At 47.6% G+C, this 19,481-nt stretch overlaps 1 long non-coding RNA gene across 3 annotated transcripts in view; it reads left to right on the plus strand.

The window, feature by feature from the left end:
- Positions 1-1,928: 1,928 nt before the first annotated feature.
- The window catches only part of LOC134919067 (uncharacterized), a 59,358-nt gene continuing 41,805 nt past the window's right edge, over positions 1,929-19,481 (plus strand). Inside the window, exons 1-4 of one of the 3 annotated variants that reach the window (XR_010177452.1) lie at positions 1,929-2,185; positions 2,532-2,638; positions 11,871-12,014; positions 16,606-16,839. This is a non-coding gene — a long non-coding RNA (uncharacterized LOC134919067). The remainder of the gene's footprint in view (positions 2,186-2,531; positions 2,639-11,870; positions 12,015-16,605; positions 16,840-19,481) is intronic. The other 2 variants (XR_010177454.1, XR_010177453.1) reach the window with 2 other exon arrangements.

Raw genomic sequence — 19,481 nt, forward strand, 5'->3', positions numbered from 1 at the left:
AATGTAAGGTGTCTACATTTGCTGTTGTTACCAAGTTACTGTATGTAGGATAATTAACAAATAGATAGTAAAACACTACAGAAAACAAGATTTTTTTGGTACTTTCCAGTTAAATCTCTTTCTCTGACATCATCTGGGGGACATTTCTTACCATGGGGGTTAGTGAGGGATAAAACATAGCCGGAATAAGGAAAGGGGTGAGGGCGCAGGGCATACTGAACCCTTGGCCTCCCTTCGGTTAGGCCAAGGGACACCAATATCACTAGCTTTCCCTCTTATGCAGCAGTGGAACCAGGCAGCTACAATGCACGCAGGACAGATATGCAGTGCAGGCAGAGACACAGGAGTATAAGATTTCATGAGCCAACAATGGAGCATTCTGACCAGAAGAGAGACGGATGGAGAAAGCTGTAAGTGACACAGGGATCCAGGCTTCCCCTCCTCCCTGCAGGGGTGTCTGGATCCTGTGTAACCTGTTATCTAATGAGGGTCCAGAGAGAGACCTCCTGGGTCCTGTACCAGTGTGTAATTAGTACAGAGGCTGCTGCAATTCTTGCATGTGACAAGATAAATTTTACATTTTATTTTCTATGTGTATTTTAAGGTTAAGTTGTCTTTGTTCCACTATAATAAAAGTTTATAAGTAAGTTGTCTTTCAATTAGGTGGCGCTATAAACAGTTCCCAGGCATTATTAAACTATTAGTTTAATTCTAATATTCACCATTGGTTTAAATTTAATATACACAATCCATACATCCCAACATGACCCATTCCAGGAGGGACCAAATGCTCTCTACCTGGACTTCCTTCTCAAGATATGATTGCAATTACCTGTGTGGAAACACCCTTCCTACCAATTAAATATATCAACACAGGTGACACCAACCATATATTACAAGGGAAGTTCAGGTGGAGAGTATTTTTTCCCTCCTGGAATGGGTCATGTTAGGAGATATGCACACCTTCCATCGGGGCCCCCCTTCCACTGGGGCCCTCTTGTCTTAAGTGCCCTGGGCATCGTCAAGGCTTTATCCAGCCATGGGATAGAGAAATTAGCACTTAATGAACTAACCTTTAAGCAGTATTTAAGCTCCTACCCTCCAACACCTTCCTTAGTTTGAATTTAAAAAGCATCAAGGAAAGGTTGAATAAACAGATACTAACATCCTTCTCATATACTCGACCAATAAGGGAGGGTTCGAAGTGTCTCCCAGTTGATGTCAGAGATAGAGATTTAACTGGTAAGTAGGAAAAAAAATCTTGTTTTCTCTTTTCTTCATCTGGTGGACACTTCTTATCATGGGGATGTACAAAAGCTGTCCCTAGGCAAATGTGCATTCAGTCTTATCTGAACTTAACACTTTACATCCGATGTCAGATTCACTGGACACAAAATTATGAAAACTGTAGAATTTGGTGAATGTATGAATTCAGGCCTAATTCAGACCTGATTGCTAGCAGGCGATTTTTGCACTGCTGCAATCAGATAGTCACCGCCTACAGGAGGAGGTTATTTTTAGTTGTGCAAGTGTGCAAACGCATGTGTAGCAGAGCTGTACAAAAAGATTTTGTGCAGTCTCTGCGCAGCCCATGACTTACTCAGCCGCTGCGATCACATCAGCCTGTCCGGGACCGGAATTGACGTCCGTAACCCTCCCTGCTAACGCATGGACACGCCTGCATTTTTCCAGACACTCCCTGAAAACAGTCAGTTGACACCCACAAATGCCTTCTTCCTGTCAATCTCCTTGCGATCGCCCATGGAAATGGATCCGTCGCACAAACCCATAGCTCAGCGGCGATCCGCTTTGTACCCGTGCGACGTGCCTGCGCATTGCGGTGCATACGCATGCGCAGTTTATGCCTGATCGCCCGCTGTGTGAAAACGCACAGCAGCGATCAGGTCTGAATTACCCCCTAAGGACAGGGGCGGAACTGTGGGAGGCAGTGGAGTCGGCTGCCGCCGGGCTCCTGACCACAAGGGGGCGCATCTCCTCCACTGTCTCCCGCAGCCTGAGAACTGCGCTGCTATTGTGGACGGAGGAGCAGTCACTGACACGGAAGCTGCCTCCTGTAGGGAGAGATGGCACTGGCTGCAGCTAGGGGGAGCTCCAGAGCACAGCTCCTCTTCTAGCCAGCCGAGGGAAGCTCTCTGCTCCGTCAGCCTGATGATGAAAGCCAAAGGTAGACACTGTGTGGGGGGTAGGGGAGAGGTGTATTTGGGGGGGAAGCACTGTGTTTTGTGTGTGCTTGTTTTTAAGTGAGGTGTGTGTGTGTTTTTAATGAAAGTTGTGCATTCAAGTAAAAGGCATGTGTGTGAGTGATGTGTGTGTGTGTGTGTAAGTGAGAGACATGTGTATGTAAGTGAGAGGCATGTATGTGTGTGTAAGTGGGAGGCATGTGTATGTAAGAGAGACTTGTGTGTGTAAGTGAAAGAGACGTGTGTGTGTGTGTTTAAGTGAATGAGGCGTTTGTGTTTTTTTTATATATATATCTAGTGTTCACGCTAGGTGTCTGCACCTTTTTTTAGACAGATGAATCCCACCCTGCCCGTTTTTGTGCGCCCTACCAACCCGCCGTTTTCTGCCTGCCGTACCCCGCCACGCCGCCAGACCCAGCCGTGCGCCGCCGGACCCGGTAAGCACATGAGAGTCCCCCTGGGCTAAATTAACCTTGTAAGTATTTTGCAGCTGTAAACTTCAATCTCAGTGCTCTCTACCTGGTGCAGTGTGCCTCAGTGCTCTCTACCTGGTGCAGTGTGCCTCAGTGCTCTCTACCTGGTGCAGTGTGCCTCAGTGCTCTCTACCTGGTGCAGTGTGCCTCAGTGCTCTCTACCTGGTGCAGTGTGTCTCAGTGCTCTCTACCAGGTGCAGTGTGCCTCAGTGCTCTCTACCTGGTGCAGTGTGCCTCAGTGCTCTCTACCTGGTGCAGTGTGTCTCAGTGCTCTCTACCTGGTGCAGTGTGCCTCAGTGCTCTCTACCTGGTGCAGTGTGTCTCAGTGCTCTCTACCTGGTGCAGTGTGTCTCAGTGCTCTCTACCTGGTGCAGTGTGCCTCAGTGCTCTCTACCTGGTGCAGTGTGCCTCAGTGCTCTCTACCTGGTGCAGTGTGCCTCAGTGCTCTCTACCTGGTGCAGTGTGTCTCAGTGCTCTCTACCTGGTGCAGTGTGCCTCAGTGCTCTCTACCTGGTGCAGTGTGCCTCAGTGCTCTCTACCTGGTGCAGTGTGTCTCAGTGCTCTCTACCTGGTGCAGTGTGCCTCAGTGCTCTCTACCTGGTGCAGTGTGTCTCAGTGCTCTCTACCTGGTGCAGTGTGTCTCAGTGCTCTCTACCTGGTGCAGTGTGCCTCAGTGCTCTCTACCTGGTGCAGTGTGCCTCAGTGCTCTCTACCTGGTGCAGTGTGCCTCAGTGCTCTCTACCTGGTGCAGTGTGCCTCAGTGCTCTCTACCTGGTGCAGTGTGCCTCAGTGCTCTCTACCTGGTGCAGTGTGCCTCAGTGCTCTCTACCTGGTGCAGTGTGTATAACGTGCTCTATCTGTCGCAGTGTGTAGGAGGTTCTATCTGGTGCAATGTGTATTAGGTGCACCACCGTGTTGTAATAAAGTGTTTGGCCCCTATTATGAAACAACGCCGCTAGATTTTTGGAGCGCGCCTTCGGCGCGCACTGTCCATGTTTTGGCCCATAGGTATGGGAGCACCAAGCATTATAGTATGTACCTAAGTTTGCCCATCCCTCCCCGTGATCAGCACCCTGCCGTAAAAAAAATCCTACAGTGAACACTAATTATATCGGCACACCACTGCGCCAAAGCATCTCCATCGAGACCTGCTGGCGGGTGAGGGAGCACTGTAGGTGTACTATAATGGTATGCTGGTGTCTGTTTTATTGTAATAACTGACTTGGTGTGCGTCCACTTTGTATGTGTATCTATATTACTACTGGGAAAGGTACCTGAGCACGCTGCTACTGTTCACCCTTAGTGCCGGATAGCTACATATGGTATGTGTGTGTATGTGTATATGTAGGGGGCACCAACATTTATCATGCCTCCGGGCGACTGGGACGAACTTACGCCACTGCCTAAGGACCATGTGGCTGCTCTACATAACGGCTCTGCAGATGCCCCATTCCATTCTGCCCATGAAGTACCTACTGAGCGAGTGGAATGAGCTGAAATCTTAACAAGAACAGGCTTATCAGCCCTAGTATATTCCTGCTTAACTGTGGCCGTAATCCATCTGGCTATAACTTGCTTAGATGCTTGCAAACATCTTTTCTTAGCATCATACATAATGAATAAACTATCTGTTTTACTAATTCTTTAGAAAAGGAGGGTATGACAATTTATTGATATAATGGAAATCTGTCAACACTTTAGGCTGAAAAGAAGGAAGTGTGTGTAGAACTGCCCTATTCTCATGGATGACTACAAATTGAGATTTGCAAGATAATGCTTTGACACCCTGTGCTAGCTGATGTTATGGCTAAGTGAAAAGCCAACTTCCAAGATATCCACTTAAGGTCTACTTCCTTCACAGGCACAAAAGGAGGTGCCTAAGTAGCTGAACATAACCCCCATGCTGAGCATAACCAGCCCAGGACTCTTTGAGCCGGTCCTAGTTGTTAAAATACTGGGGGGTAAATGTGTAGGGGTTACCAGTATTTTAAAAACCAGCACCGAGCTCCACTAGTGAAGGACATAATGCCACAGCCGGGGGACACATTTATATAGGTTCCTGCAGCCATGGCATTAGCCTAACTAGTCACCCCTGGCCGGGGTTCCCTGTGGGAGTGGGGACCCCCCAATAAAGGGTCACCCACTACAGGAAGCCAAGGGCCAGGGATGAAGCCCGGGGCTATGGCCGCCACCCCTGGGTTGTGGGTGGCAACTTCATAACTTTTTTGTGTAAAAAAGAAGAATTAAATATTGAATTTTGCTGTGGAACTACAAGTCCCAGCAAGCCTCTCCCACATGCTGGTACTTGGAGAACCACAAGTACCAGCATGTGGGGCATTAAAGGGCCCGCTAGTACCTGTAGTTCCACAACAAAAGAAATAATCAAATAAAGACAATACACACACACTGTGCACACTCATACTCACATATACTTACCTATATCCCACACTGTCATTCATGTCCCCTTCTCCAGTAGAATCCATTGGGTACCTGTAAAAAAAAAAAATATATATATATATATACTCACCTATTTCCAGTGTAGATTGGTTCTCTTCAGTCCATATAGGCATCTACATGGTTAAAAAAAAACTCAACTATCCCGAATCAGTGGACGTAAAGGGGATTCATGTGTTCACATGAATACCCTTTCCCCGAATACAAGTACCCCTCCTGACTTATGTCACTTTGGTAACCTTCAGCCAATCAGGGAACGCAACGTCATAGCACTCTCCTGATTGGCTGTGCGCTCCCGGCATGCCAATCAAACGGAGCGCATCCCATTGCTGTCTATGGTGGGAACCTGCAGTCTACCGCAGATCGTAAGGTTAATTGAGGTCACTCTTGTAACTTTTTCCCCCATATTTTTGGAACCAGGACCTATCCAAGAGCCTGGTGCTGGTTTTCAAAATACTGCGAACCCCTACGCATTTTTTTGTTCCGGTATTTTAACAACTAGGACCGGTTCAAAGAGCCCGGGGGTGGTTATGCTTAGGAGGGGGGACCCCACACATTTTTTTTTAACTACTTAAATACTGTACACAATGAAGCCCTGCACAGATCTTACTGATCCGGCTGGGCTTCATTGTGTCATGTCCGGCAGTGTTTTTCTAAACTCCCCCATAAAACACTGCCCAACAATAAGAATGACACCGACATCGGGAAACTTGAACTGAAAAAACACGGTAGTTTAGTAAATTACCGTTTTTGTTTTTTTTCTAAAGTTGCAATCTTAAACAGCCGATGTCAGCTGAGATTTATCTCGGCTGACATCGACAGATACACAAATTTGAGTAAATTTACCCCAGAAAGTTCTGATACCTACACCTTCGAAGATCCTAGCTTGTGACCTAACGAGAAACCAGACTGTAGAAAGAAAGCACTCTAGGCAATGAAAAAGAGGAATGCAAAACTTTCTCCTTTTTACACCAATTAATATAATTTTCAATACTCTATCATTGTTTGCAGAAACCTACTTCCTGGCTTTAATCATAGTCTAAATTACCTTTTTTCTTTAAAGTCTTGGCTTCAAGAGCCATGTAATCAAATTTAGCTTCTGAATGTCCTGACACAAAATTGTCCCCTGGCACAACAGATCCTGATGTAGAGGGAGTCTGACTCCCAAACCCACTACCATTTTCACTCTAGTATGTCTGTGTGCCAAACTCTTCTTGACTAGTTTGGTGCTACTAATATTACTAGAATCTTATACTTGTTTTTATTTTCCTTAGAACCCATTGGAATCATGGAAACATGTATGCCAGTTAAAATTTCCATGGAGCTACTATAGCATCTACTAAAAATGCTAGTGGATCCCTGCTTCAGCAACAAAACCTGTCCAGCTTGTTGTTGAACCGAGAGGCCATAAATTCTATCTCTGACTGTACCTATCTCACAACTAGACTGTGAAAAACTTCTCAGTACTGAGACAATTCCCCTGGAAAAATAGTCTGGTGACTTAAAGAGTCTGCCTTACAATTCTGTATCCATACCTCCCAACTGTCCCGATTTTCATGGGACAGTCCCGTTTTTTAGGCTCTTGAAGCAGGTGGGTGTTTGAGAAACTGTTGGGACCAACATGGGTAGAAGCCTAATGTAAGGATGCCCTGAACCACTGTGAGTGTTGATGACACCCTACAACAAGTGGCTAGAACATAGGCAGAAGGTGCTCCCGGCGGGGAAGTCCATTATAGGAAACTTTGGAGGAGACTGTTCCCCTATGGCGGGAGGTTGATCCCAATTCCCAGCCCAGGTAGTGACTCTATGCTGCGGCATTGCGGACTTTCCCTATATCACACTAATCACTTTTTACTATTTACACCAAGTAACAGGTGGGAGATCTTGACTTCTCCTGTAATGTAACTTTATGGCCCAGCGTGATTGCATATCAATCATTTCCCTAAGCCCTGCTGATTGGCTGGACTCAGTGAAGTGGGTGAAGAGAACAGGAAGGAGGCAGAGAGACAGCTGTCTCCTCTGCTCTTCTCCTGTCAGCAGCCTCCTTACACCATCCTGAGATGGCATATTAGTTTTGAGAAGCTAAACCATAAGCCATGCTTTCCGTGTTTCAATAAATTGCTCTCCTCGTATGGGGAAGCTATCCTGACATGAATCTGGGTCACCCCTGGAGAAACCACAGTAACCCCTTTTATGAATGAAACAAAGCAGTGAAAAGCCCTGTTATCGCTGAATAAGGACTTTCACTGCTGCACGAATAGACCCCAATTTCTGGCTAAGGCCATGAAACACAACAATTAGAGCAAGTGGTCGTGGACCCTAACATGAGAGTGCCATAATGGAAAAGGAGCAGAGGTGAGACATTTGTGGATCCAATTTGCCCTCCTACAGGAACCCATGGACTGTAACCTGTCTCACATTTCTGTGGTTTGTGCTATTAGTCCAGGAGTGAGCAAGTGATGAAGAAGGCAGCTAGTGTAAATGAGTTACCCTTCCAGGACTCTAACTTGGGAAATTTGACGGATGAACCACGGAAAACTCTGGGAGTAAGGCATAGCAAAAAGTGGTGGGGAGAAATAGGAACAGTGCTATCATACTGGGAGAGACTACAGATGAAACCCTGTTGTCCAGAACAAGTGAGGAGGATTGTAACCTGCCACAGGACAGTTTTTCCTATAGGAGTGTGCATGAAACATACTTAAAGATGCAAACTTAACAAATGCAATTAGAGCTGTAGTAATAATGGGTGTAGTACGGCTGACCGGCGGTCAGGAGACCGCCGGTCAGTTTACCGACGCCGGGATCCCGGCAGCATACCGACGCCGGGATCCCGGCGGGGAGGGGCGAGTGCAGCAAGCCCCTTGCGGGCTCGCTGCGCTTGCAACGCTGCGGGCTTGGTGGCGACCTGCGGTCGCCACAGGTTCTATTCCCACTCTATGGGTGTCGTGGACACCCACGAGTGGAAATAGTCCCTGTTGGTCGGCATGCCGACCATCGGGATAGCGAGCCGTCGGGATGGTGGAGGAGGTCATGTGACTGTCGGTCAGCTGACCGGCGGTCACATGAATACCACCCGTAATAATTAATGGGCTAGAGAAGCCTTCCCAGCCTGCTAGTAACAGTTTATTTTATAGTTAAAAATGGCTTATTGTACAGAGTTAGGGGTATATGCAATTGCGGTCGAATTCCCGAAATTGTCGAATTTCGGGACTTTTTCGCCCCCCAAAAAAAAATCGTCAATGCAATTCAGTACTTTCCGTCCAAAAAACGGACTTTCAAAATTCGACTTTTTGAAATTCGACTTTTGTCAAATTCGACTTTTCTGCAATGATACAAGTGCTGCAATTCGACCAAAGTGTATTCAATTGAAGTTTGGAAATTCGACAACAGTGCTTTTAGACAGTAAATTCGACATTTTCAATCCGCCACACTTTGGTGGGTGAAACTAATAAAAAAAATTTAAAACATGTTTTTTTGTGTGTTTTTTTATTGATAATAGCATATCTATTTATATTAGAAGGGATTAGGTACTTGGTTTGTCTTTTTTGGAGGCACAAGTATTATTTATATATTTTTTAAAATATATATTTTTTATTTTTTATTTTTTTTAGATGGAATGGTAAAATTCAGGAAAAAAATGGCGTGGGGTCCCCCCTCCAAAGCATAACCAGCCTCGGGCTCTTCGAGCTGGTCCTGGTTCTAAAAATGTGGGTAAAAAATTGACAGGGGATCCCCCGTATTTTTTTGGTGCAAAAAATACGGGGGACAAAAAGAGTAGGGGTCCCCCGTATTTTTTACACCAGCATCGGGCTCCACTAGCTGGACAGATAATGCCACAGCCGGGGGTCACTTTTATACAGTGCCTTGCGGCCGTGGCATTAAAATATCCAACTAGTCACCCCTGGCCGGGGTACCCTGGGGGAGTGGGGACCCCTTCAATCAAGGGGTCCCCCCCCCAGCCACCCAAGGGCCAGGGGTGAAGCCCGAGGCTGTCCCCCCATCCAAGGGCTGCGGATGGGGGGCTGATAGCCTTGTCAAAATTGAAAGAATATTGTTTTTTCCAGTAGTACTACAAGTCCCAGCAAGCCTCCCCCGCAAGCTGGTACTTGGAGAACCACAAGTACCAGCATGCGGGAGAAAAACGGGCCCGCTGGTACCTGTAGTACTACTGGAAAAAAAATACCCAAATAAAAACAGGAGACACACACCGTGACAAGTACAACTTTATTACACACTGCCGACACACACATACTTACCTATGTTGACACGAAGCAGTCGGTCCTCTTCTCCAAGTAGAATCCACGGGTACCTGAAAATAAAAGATAATTATACTCACCTGATCCATGGTCCAGAGATAAATCCACGTACTTGTCAAAAAAAGAAAACGAACACCCGACCAGCGTACTGAAAGGGGTCCCATGTGCCCTTTCCCCGAATGCAGAGAGACCCCCCCGTGACTGCTATCACTGAAAGTTCTCGTAAGCCAATCAGCGAGCGCAACGTCCTTGCACTCTGCTGATTGGCTCTGTGCGCGTCTGAGCTGTCAGCGCATCGCACAGCTCCCTCCATTATATTCAATGGTGGGAACTTTGCCGTCAGCGGTGGGGTCACCCGCCGGTCAGCGGCTGACTGCGGGTAACTCCACCGCTGACGGCAAAGTTCCCACCATTGAAAGTAATGGAGGCAGCTGTGCGATGCGCTGTCTGAGCTTAGACGCGCACAGCCAATCAGGTGAGCACCACGGAGTAGCGCTTCCTGATTGGCTGAAGGGACCTCAGTGACAGGAGTCACGTGATGTCCCGGCATTCGGGGAAAGGGTGCTCATGTGTCAACATGGGACCCCTTTCAGTCCGGTGGTTCGGGTGTTCGTGTTTTTATTTTTGGCAAGTACGAGGATTATCTCTGGACGTGGATTTATCTCTGGACACTGGCAGGTGAGTATAATTTTTTTCACAGGTACCCTCGGATCGTCGGAGACTGTGGCAGTCGGCGTGTCAACATAGGTAAGTATGTATGTGTGTCGGCAGTGTGTAATAAAGTTGTACTTGTCACGGTGTGTGTCTCCTGTTTTTATTTGGGTGTTTTTTTCCCAGTAGTACTACAGGTACCAGCGGGCCCGTTTTTCTCCTGTATGCTGGTACTTGTGGTTCTCCAAGTACCAGCTTGCGGGGGAGGCTTGCTGGGACTTGTAGTACTACTGGAAAAAAACAATATTCTTTCAATTTTGACAAGGCTATCAGCCCCCCATCCGCAGCCCTTGGATGGAGGGGACAGCCTCGGGCTTCACCCCTGGCCCTTGGGTGGCTGGGGGGGGACCCCTTGATTGAAGGGGTCCCCACTCCCCCAGGGTACCCCGGCCAGGGGTGACTAGTTGGATATTTAATGCCACGGCCGCAGGGCACTGTATAAAAGTGACCCCCGGCTGTGGCATTATCTGTCCAGCTAGTGGAGCCCGATGCTGGTGTAAAAAATACGGGGGACCCTCTTTTTGTCCCCCGTATTTTTTGTACCAGCACCAGGCGCAGAGACCGGTGCTGGTTTTAAAAATACGGGGGATCCCCTGTCAATTTTTCCCCCGCATTTTTAGAACCAGGACCAGCTCGAAGAGCCCGAGGCTGGTTATGCTTTGGAGGGGGGACCCCATGCCATTTTTTTCCGGGTTTTTCCCCGTTTTTTTAAATAGCGGCAAAATCCAGCAAATCGTCCGTTTTTCGCCCGCGGGACTGTCGAATCCGTTTTTCATTGAATATGGTGAATTCCGGAAGCCACCTGCCAGAATTCACCTGTCGAATTGTGTCGAATTAAAAAACAGCGATAATTTGCCGCGATTCGCCGCTAATTGCATATACCCCTTAGTGTCTTTCAAGGGGAGAGGACTCAACAGCTACTGTAGTTATTCCACAGGTACATTTCTCACTTGTACCAAAAATGGCACATTCTCATATACAGTATGAAGGGGACCTCTTGGGGAGGACTTAACACTGGAATGATTCCTGCATAGATTCTGCCGAGCTGAAGTTCATGTGGCTGTCATGAGGTATTGTTGGTATTGTCCAATCTGTAGGAAATCTTGCCCTAGATCTATTTTCAGTGTGCCAACCCCTTTTTATCATGTCGGCAGGGACCTAGTAGAAGCCAAAGGGAAGCAGTGACAAAGTTTAATAGGACAGCAGTTGTCATTTAAACCAGGGGACAAGGTATTTCTTTATGCTCCCACAAAAAGAGCAAGTGTGTCATGGTAATCACCTGAAGCTCTGCCAAGAGGCAGGTCCAGTGGCAGTGAAGTTTTAAAGTGTGAGAGAACCTGAGATTGTCAATCGGTCTGTTTTTTCTCCAAGATGAAAAGACCAAGTGGAGAGCAGTGGCAGGGGGTGGTACAGAGTGGAGGTGGTGAGGCCAAGTGTGTGAGGTGATTTAGCCACATTTTGTGTATTTGGCCCACCTGTTCTCACTGTACCACTGTGAAGAAGAAGCGCACTACTGGAGTAAGTACAGGTCCTTTGCAGCCCATTATGTGTCTGGGTGAAAGTTTTACATATCAGTAATACAGAATATCACTTGAGGGAATAATAGGTCCTATCTATAGTGAAATGATATAGACTACCCATAAAGTAACTTATGCTGAGACACTACCCAGAAGGGATGCATAGATGGTGTTGATACCAGGTTTATTATCCTCTGACAAAACCACTGCTTCAATATAGCGGAGAAACGCGTAAGTAATGTAGATAATTTATTCTAGACTTTGATACAGATGACTCTCCAGTGGACGCGTTCACAGCACTGAGTGACTGATCCCCAACTCCGCCGTATTGCACAGAGAAAGACGGGCACGCATCCAACCTGACAGTGAAGGTCTTAGCCAGTAAAGGATTCTCCTCTGGCTGTGAGTATACGGGATCAACTACAAACGGGCAGCAGTAGCGGGGACGAGGTCTGAACCTAGCACTGTGATTACCAGTGTGCACATAGGCCCTCAATCTGAGTTGATCGCTAGCTGCCGTTGTTCGCAGCGCAGCGATCAGGCAAAAAAACGCCAAATCTGCGCATGCGTATGGGGCGGACTACGCACGCGAGTCGTACTTTCACAAAAGCCAATGCAGTTTTACACAAGCTCTAGCGACGCTTTTCAGCCGCACTGCTGGCCGCAGAGTGATTGACAGGAAGTGGGTGTTTCTGGGTGGTAACTGACCGTTTTCAGGGAGTGTGTGAAAAAACGCAGGCGTGCCAGATAAAAACGTAGGAGTGGCTGGAAAAACATAGGCGTGGCTCACCGAACGCAGGGCGTGTTTGTGACGTCAAAACAGGAACTAAATAGTTTGAAGTGATCGCAAGGTAGGAGTAGGTCTGCAGCTACTCTGAAACTGCACAATTTTTTTTTTGTAGCAGCGCTGCGATCCTTTCGTTCATATTTCTGCTAAGCTAAGATACACTCCCAGAGGGCGGCGGCTTAGCATTTGCACTGCTGCTAAAAGCAGCTAGCGAGCCATCAACTCGGAATGAGGGCCATAGGGCCTCCCCGGGAAACTTTCAAATAGTAACTAAGAGCCGCATTAACAGACACTTTGTAACTGCTGCAAGTATCTTTTACAAGTGGACTCTCAGTGCATTATATGGGCTCAAGATCATACGAGTTCTAAACTTGGCCCAGGAGAGAAATATAAGTTGATATATCTGAATATAAGCTCCACATGGACTGAGGGATATTCAAATTACAGTGAGATCATTGTTGTTTCCACTGGAGACTGAGGAACAGAATACTGTTTATTAATTGTTGTTTTTATTAACATTTTCCATACATGTGTATTTAATGTGTTTTTAAATATATTTTTTAACTGTAATAAATTCATTGTTGATTGCGCTCCCTGGGTAATTATTTATCTTAAAAGGAGGTTTATTAGACCCCTCCTGCCTCCAAATCCATCTTTCCAGCACTTTTGTAAAATAAAAACTCTGTACCTGTTAGTGACTGGCTGGCTGGCTGGCTGGCTGGCAAGGCTGCAGTCCAGATACACTGATGGCTGATGTAGTACACCAGGGGATTCCAAACTTTTGCAAAGAGGGCTAGATTTGGTGAGGTGAAAATGTGTGGGGGCCGACCAGATACACTAATGCCCCCAGCAGCGCTACCAGATACACAAATGCCCCCAGTGCTGCCAGATACACAAATGCCCCCAGTGCCAGATACACATTATATGCCCCCACAATGCTGCCAGATACACATTATGTGCCCCCAGCAGTGCTGCCAGATACACAAATGCCCCCACAGTGCTGCCAGATACACATTATATGCCACCACAGTGCTGCCAGATACACATTATATGCCCCCACCAGTACTGCCAGATACACATTATATGCCCCCTGCAGTGCTGCCTGATACACATTATATTACCCGCAGCAGTGCTGCCAGATACACAAATGCCCCCACAGTGCTGCAAGATACACAATATATTCCCCCACAGTGCTGCCAGATGCACATTATATGCCCCCAGCAGTGCTGCCAGATACACAAATGCCCCCACAGTGCTGCCAGATACACATTATATGCCCCCAGCAGTGCTGCCAGATACACATTATATGCCCCCAGCAGTGCTGCCAGATACACATTATATGCCCCCAGCAGTGCTGCCAGATACACATTATATGCGCAGTGCTGCCAGATACACATTGGAGAACTACTTACAAGTGAAAATGTTTTAACCCAGAACACCTGTGAGGGGGTGAAGCACTGAACTTAGGGGGTGATTCCGAGTTGATCGCACGTAGCAACTTTTTGCTGCTGGTGCAATCAACCTGCCGCCTATGGGGGAGTGTATTTTAGCATTGCAGGGCTGCTATGCTAAAAAATGTTTCAAGTAAAACAAGACCAGGGCTGCTGTTACTCACCCAGTGCGACGGATCCAGCAATGAAGGTCCCGGTCCTGACGTCAGACATCCGCCCTCCAAACGCCTGGATCCATCTGCGTTGGACTCACCACGCCTGGAAAACGGTGAGTATCCACCCCGGAATGCCTTCCACCTGTCCGTCTTCTTGCGATTGCCGCTGCGATCACATTTCTCGACAGGCAACGATGCGCATGCGCAATGCGACCACAGCGCATGCGCATTTCCAACCCGTTCGCACCGCAGCGAAGAACCGCTGCGTGCGAATGGGTCGGAATGACCCCTTTATTGAGACCGCTGATCACCGCACACTGCTGCGGAGCTGCAGTAAAGATGGCCACCGTGATGATCCTCCCTGGTGTCTCCTTTTATAGATTCATACACACAGGAGGGCTGGGTTTGTCTCGGCGGGAGAGGCAACCCGAGCCCTCCTGTCTCACCAGATCATCAGCAGACCAGCCTATAGTCTGCATGCAGAGGAGGGGAAGATAGCTGTCAGTCACCGTGTAGCGCGGCTGACAACAATGGGCAGGGAGTGTCAGTGTGGCGGGGTGCAGCGGTCTGCAAAGGCAGTGTGCCTGAGAGCTGAGGGCTGCACAGAGGCTACAGGCCGGTGTAAATGTGAGCACGGGCTGCAATTGGCCCCCAGGCCAGACTTTGGGCATGCCTGTAGTACACTATCCAGACTTCTCACGGGATTTTTAGACCAGGAAGTGTCCGATTTTTTCAGACCAACCGGAAAGCGTCTTTTAATATAACAGTTGCACAGTGTGGGAGAAAATTATCCATTGGCACCAAAAAGTCCCATGTTTGAAGCAACACACACCCTATATAAATCCCAGTCCTCCAGGACGCACAAGCAGCTTATGCTGATTAAAATGATATGCGACATGGCTATATTCTGTATGTAATAGTGGATGTATCGGCATACCAAATTATGTTACTGTGTTTGGCAGGAATACACTGTAGTATAACATTTCATATGCAGATACAGCCGCAATTATGGGGGCCAATCCCGGGATCGGGATCGGCGGGATCCTGGGATTTTGGGCCAAAAATGGCCGGAATGCAATACCGGGATTGGAAGCTCCAATCCCGGGGATTGAGGGATCAACGTTGAGCGTCCACAGGACGTTCAGATGCTGCCCAGCTTCCTTGTTCCGGCTCCCCAGCGCAGCGTGAGAGGTCACACTGCGCCGTCAGCCGCTGCACGGAGCCGCCAGCAGCGTTCAGTAGATGTTCCCCGCTCGCCCCCGGTATATGGTGAGTTATGTGTGCGGGGCGGGGTGGGGCGAGGGGGCGGCCACACAGCAAAAAGCCAATGCTGGGTATCCCGGGAATCCCGAGATTGGGCATTTTTCAATCCCGATACCCGGGATTGAAAAAATGGCCCGGGATTGGCTTCCCTAGCCGCAATTATACAAAGAATATAGGCATGCCGCATATGACATAAATTAGCAGGATCTGCTTGTGCGCCCTATTGCATGCCTTTGTGAAAAAGACGCATTTTCTGGGGAAAAATTTGCATAAATGTCATGTACAGTACACAGACTATTTTGAGAGATCAAGGTATTATTGAGTTAAGGGTTAGAAATAATAAAAAAAATGTTTACCTGTTGTGAATGTGCTGTAATAGTGTACTTGTAATTGATTTTCAACATTGACAAATACACTCACCCCAAAAAAATAACTCTATTTATGTACGACTTTGTAGAGCTGTTTTTTGTGAAATTTTCAAACTTGGACTCCATTACATCGGCTGAGTTGTATGTTTAACATGGGGAAAACATCTTGATCCGACTGTTTAGCAGGCGCTCAGATACAGAGTAGAAAACATCCGACTTTTCATGAACTCAGATGCTATTACATTGGTCGAGTTTGCAAAATGTCCGACTTTTGCTGCAAATCCAGACATTTTTCAAACTCAGCCCAATTTCGGCTCCCATTACATACTGGCCCTGATCTATGAACCTTGGCCCTCATTCCGAGTTGTTCGCTCGCAAGCTGCTTTTAGCAGCTTTACACACGCTAAGCCGCCGCCTACTGGGAGTGAATCTTAGCTTATCAAAATTGCGAATGAAAGATTAGCAAAATTGCAAATAGACACTTCTTAGCAGTTTCTGAGTAGCTCCATACTTACTCGGCAACTGCGATCAGTTCAGTCAGTTTCGTTCCTGGTTTGACGTCACAAACACACCCAGCGTTCGGCCAGACACTCCTCCGTTTCTCCAGCCACTCCCGCGTTTTTCCCAGAAACGGTAGCGTTTTTTCGCACGCACCCATAAAATGGCCAGTTTCCGCCCAGAAACACCCACTTCCTGTCAATCACATTACGATCACCAGAACGAAGAAAAAACCTTGTCATGCCGTGAGTAAAATACCTAACTGCATAGCAAATTTACTTGGCGCAGTCGCACTGCGGACATTGCGCATGCGCATTAGCGACTAATCGCTCCGTTGCGACAAAAAAATAATGAGCGAACAACTCGGAATGACCACCCTTGTGTATATCTATTCTCTCAGTTCTGCTTACATTGGCTTTACTGAAAGTCTCTGTCACACTAATCTCAGCTCTGATTTCTCCATCTCTCAAGATGGCTGCCACAGCAGTTCTTCAGCCTTTCCTCAGACCAACTATCACTCACCAATTGCCGCTCACCAACTGCCTCTCCTCTTCTATCACCTGTCTCCAGCATCCCAGCTGACCTATCACAGAACCCTCTCTGCTTGTGCATGCGCAGAAAAGCACAATAATGTGCGGCAGCCATAATACCTCAAATAATGGGGGTATTACATCAGAGCAACAAGCTTTAAAGCAGAAGAAGCTGGTAAGTACAAGGACAATATGTTTCTCTGTGCTGCATCTACAGGGGGTCACATAAAGTTTAACAACTTAAAACATTGGTTTTCTGCTTTTACTTACCATACAAATACTTGTACACATACATAAGGTCATCAACCAAACTAAACGAACATACATATCTTCGCTTATCTCAGAATATCTCCCTACTTCACCTCAGGTCTGCGTCACACATCCACACGCATTGTCTGCACCCATTCAGACTCACAGGATTTTTTCTCCAGTAGCACTCAGTCTTTAGAATACCCTCCCTTGCATAACAAGACTTTTTTCTTGCCTCCAAACCTACAAATGTTCCCTGAAAATTCACCTCTTCAGACAAACTTAGCATATTCCACAACTAGATTTTGGTGGATGGACTGGCACTCCCTCTATGTGATGCAAGGGTGCCCAGGTGCCCTCTGATAAAATGGGGTAAAGCAGTTGGCAACGAAATACACGAAGCAGACAGCGGCACTCAGGGTCTTGTGAAAAAATTCAAGTGTATTAAATCACTCCATAAGCTCCAACGTTTCGGGACGCGCAAGTTCCGTTGTCAAGGTGAGTAACAAAAGATAAAGCAAGAAAACATACCTTTATACCAAAAGAGAAGGAGGGAGGGAAGAGCCCCAGGTGCTGGTGCGATCGGCGCCGCCCGGCGAGTTCCGGCGTCTGCCGCTGACGTCATCAAGCGGCGTCTGCCGGAGTCATGGAAACCCGGTGACGCTGACGCTCCGAATGACGCGTCAATGTAAACAAAGAGACGTGTGCATAGCTGACAGTTGGTGCGGCAGAGACCGTCGCGCCCTGCTGAAGTGGATAGGTGCACAATGTATGTGGGATGTGACACAGCACAATATATGGTGCTGTGTGGCATGCTGGCGTGAAAAGAAAAATAAACATAGGGGAATGAAAGCCGTGGGGGTGCATGTAAAAGGCTATAAGGTTGCATGGACACTGAGAGAGACCCGAAGGTCAGGAAAAACATGCAACAGTGTGTGGTGCACAAGTGGCCATACATTAAACATGCAGGATTAGGTGGCATATGTCTACTGTGCCCAAATGATGGGAACCGTAAGGTGAGTGCGGTCAGCATGCAGTAGGGAAAAGACGGTCATGTGTAGTGGTGCTGAAAGGGTAGTGAGAAGATTAAGAGAAGTGGCAAAACGTCCCTGATGTTATCCAAGAAGGGTGCATAGACAGGGGTTAGTGACACTAGTACAACATAATCATGGCTGATGATAGCGATAAGTCCACTAGGTGGATTGTGAGGGTCCACACAGGTCTCGCTGCTCTGCGGGTTACCGCTGAGTCCACTATATGGGTTATAGGGGTCCAAAAGGTTGCGTTGTACTAAGGAAAGGTTGGTGTCAGTGTGGACTTGACACGATCCTCATTAAGCTCTTTACTTGTGCAGGAAGAGATTCCACGGCATCTGCTCGTTTAGGCCTCTCGGGCTAAGTGTGTCGAGCTTGTAGATCCACTTCGCCTCAATGCAGAGCAATTTCCTTTCCCTGTCTCCGCCCCTCAAAGATTTGGGTACATGAACGATCAAGATGTGTCTGAAGTCGTTGATGGAGTGTTTCTTCTCCGCGTAGTGTCTTGCTACTGGCTGGTCCGATGGCTTCCCTGACAACGCCTGTTTTATGGCTGACCTGTGGAGGGCCATCCTTTCCCTGGCTGTACGGATAGATTTCCCAACGTAATATAAATTACAGGGGCATATTATCAAGTATATGATGTACGAGGAAGTGCAGGTCAACGTGTGGTGGATCTTCACTTTGGACTCGTTATGGGGATGTTTGAATGTAGTGCCCGTTAGCATGTGCCCACAAGTGGTGCATTTCGGGCATTTGTAACACCCGGTCGCTCTGGTCAAGAACCCTTTGGGGCGATCGGACCAGGATTTAAAGCCTGTAACGTCCGTGTGTACCACTATGTCTTTGATGTTACGGCCTCTGGTGAAGCAGGTCATGGGGCGTCGATCTTTGAACGTTGGTAGAGACTTGTCGGTTGCGACTATGGGCCATAAAGCTCTTGAGGCCCGGGGAATAACCGGACTAGCAGTGTTGTATCTGGTCACAAACGGGATGATATTCTTATCTTGAGGTTTAACCTCGGTCCCCATGAGGCTACTCCTAGGGAGTTGCAGTATTTCACTCTTGTGTTGCAAAAGTGTTTTGCGATCATACCCTCGTTGCAGAAACTTGTCTACAAGCTTATCCAATTCGCCTTCCAGAGTGGACCTGTCACTGGTGATCCTGGCGACTCGGATCATTTGGGACCGTGGAAGTCCCCTAATGAGACTCTTTGGGTGGTGGCTATTGGCCCTCAAGATGGTATTTTGGTCCGTTGGTTTAACATAAAGTCCTGTTGAGAGTCTCCCGTCTGTGATAGATATACAGACGTCCAGGTAGTTAATGCTCTCCTTGCTGGTTTGAAAGGTATACTTAATCGGAGAGTCACGTGCGTTGGCCGTGGTCATCAGTTGCACAAAGGCTTCCTGTGGGCCAGTCCAGAGAAGGAACAGGTCGTCTATGTACCGAGCGTATAGGAGGATATGTTTGGCTGTTGTGGAGTCTTGGAAAAAGACCGTCTGTTCTTCGCTAAACATATAGACATTGGCGAAAG

The sequence above is a fragment of the Pseudophryne corroboree genome, chromosome 1, assembly GCF_028390025.1.
Source record: "Pseudophryne corroboree isolate aPseCor3 chromosome 1, aPseCor3.hap2, whole genome shotgun sequence".
Classification (NCBI taxonomy): Eukaryota; Metazoa; Chordata; class Amphibia; order Anura; family Myobatrachidae; genus Pseudophryne; species Pseudophryne corroboree.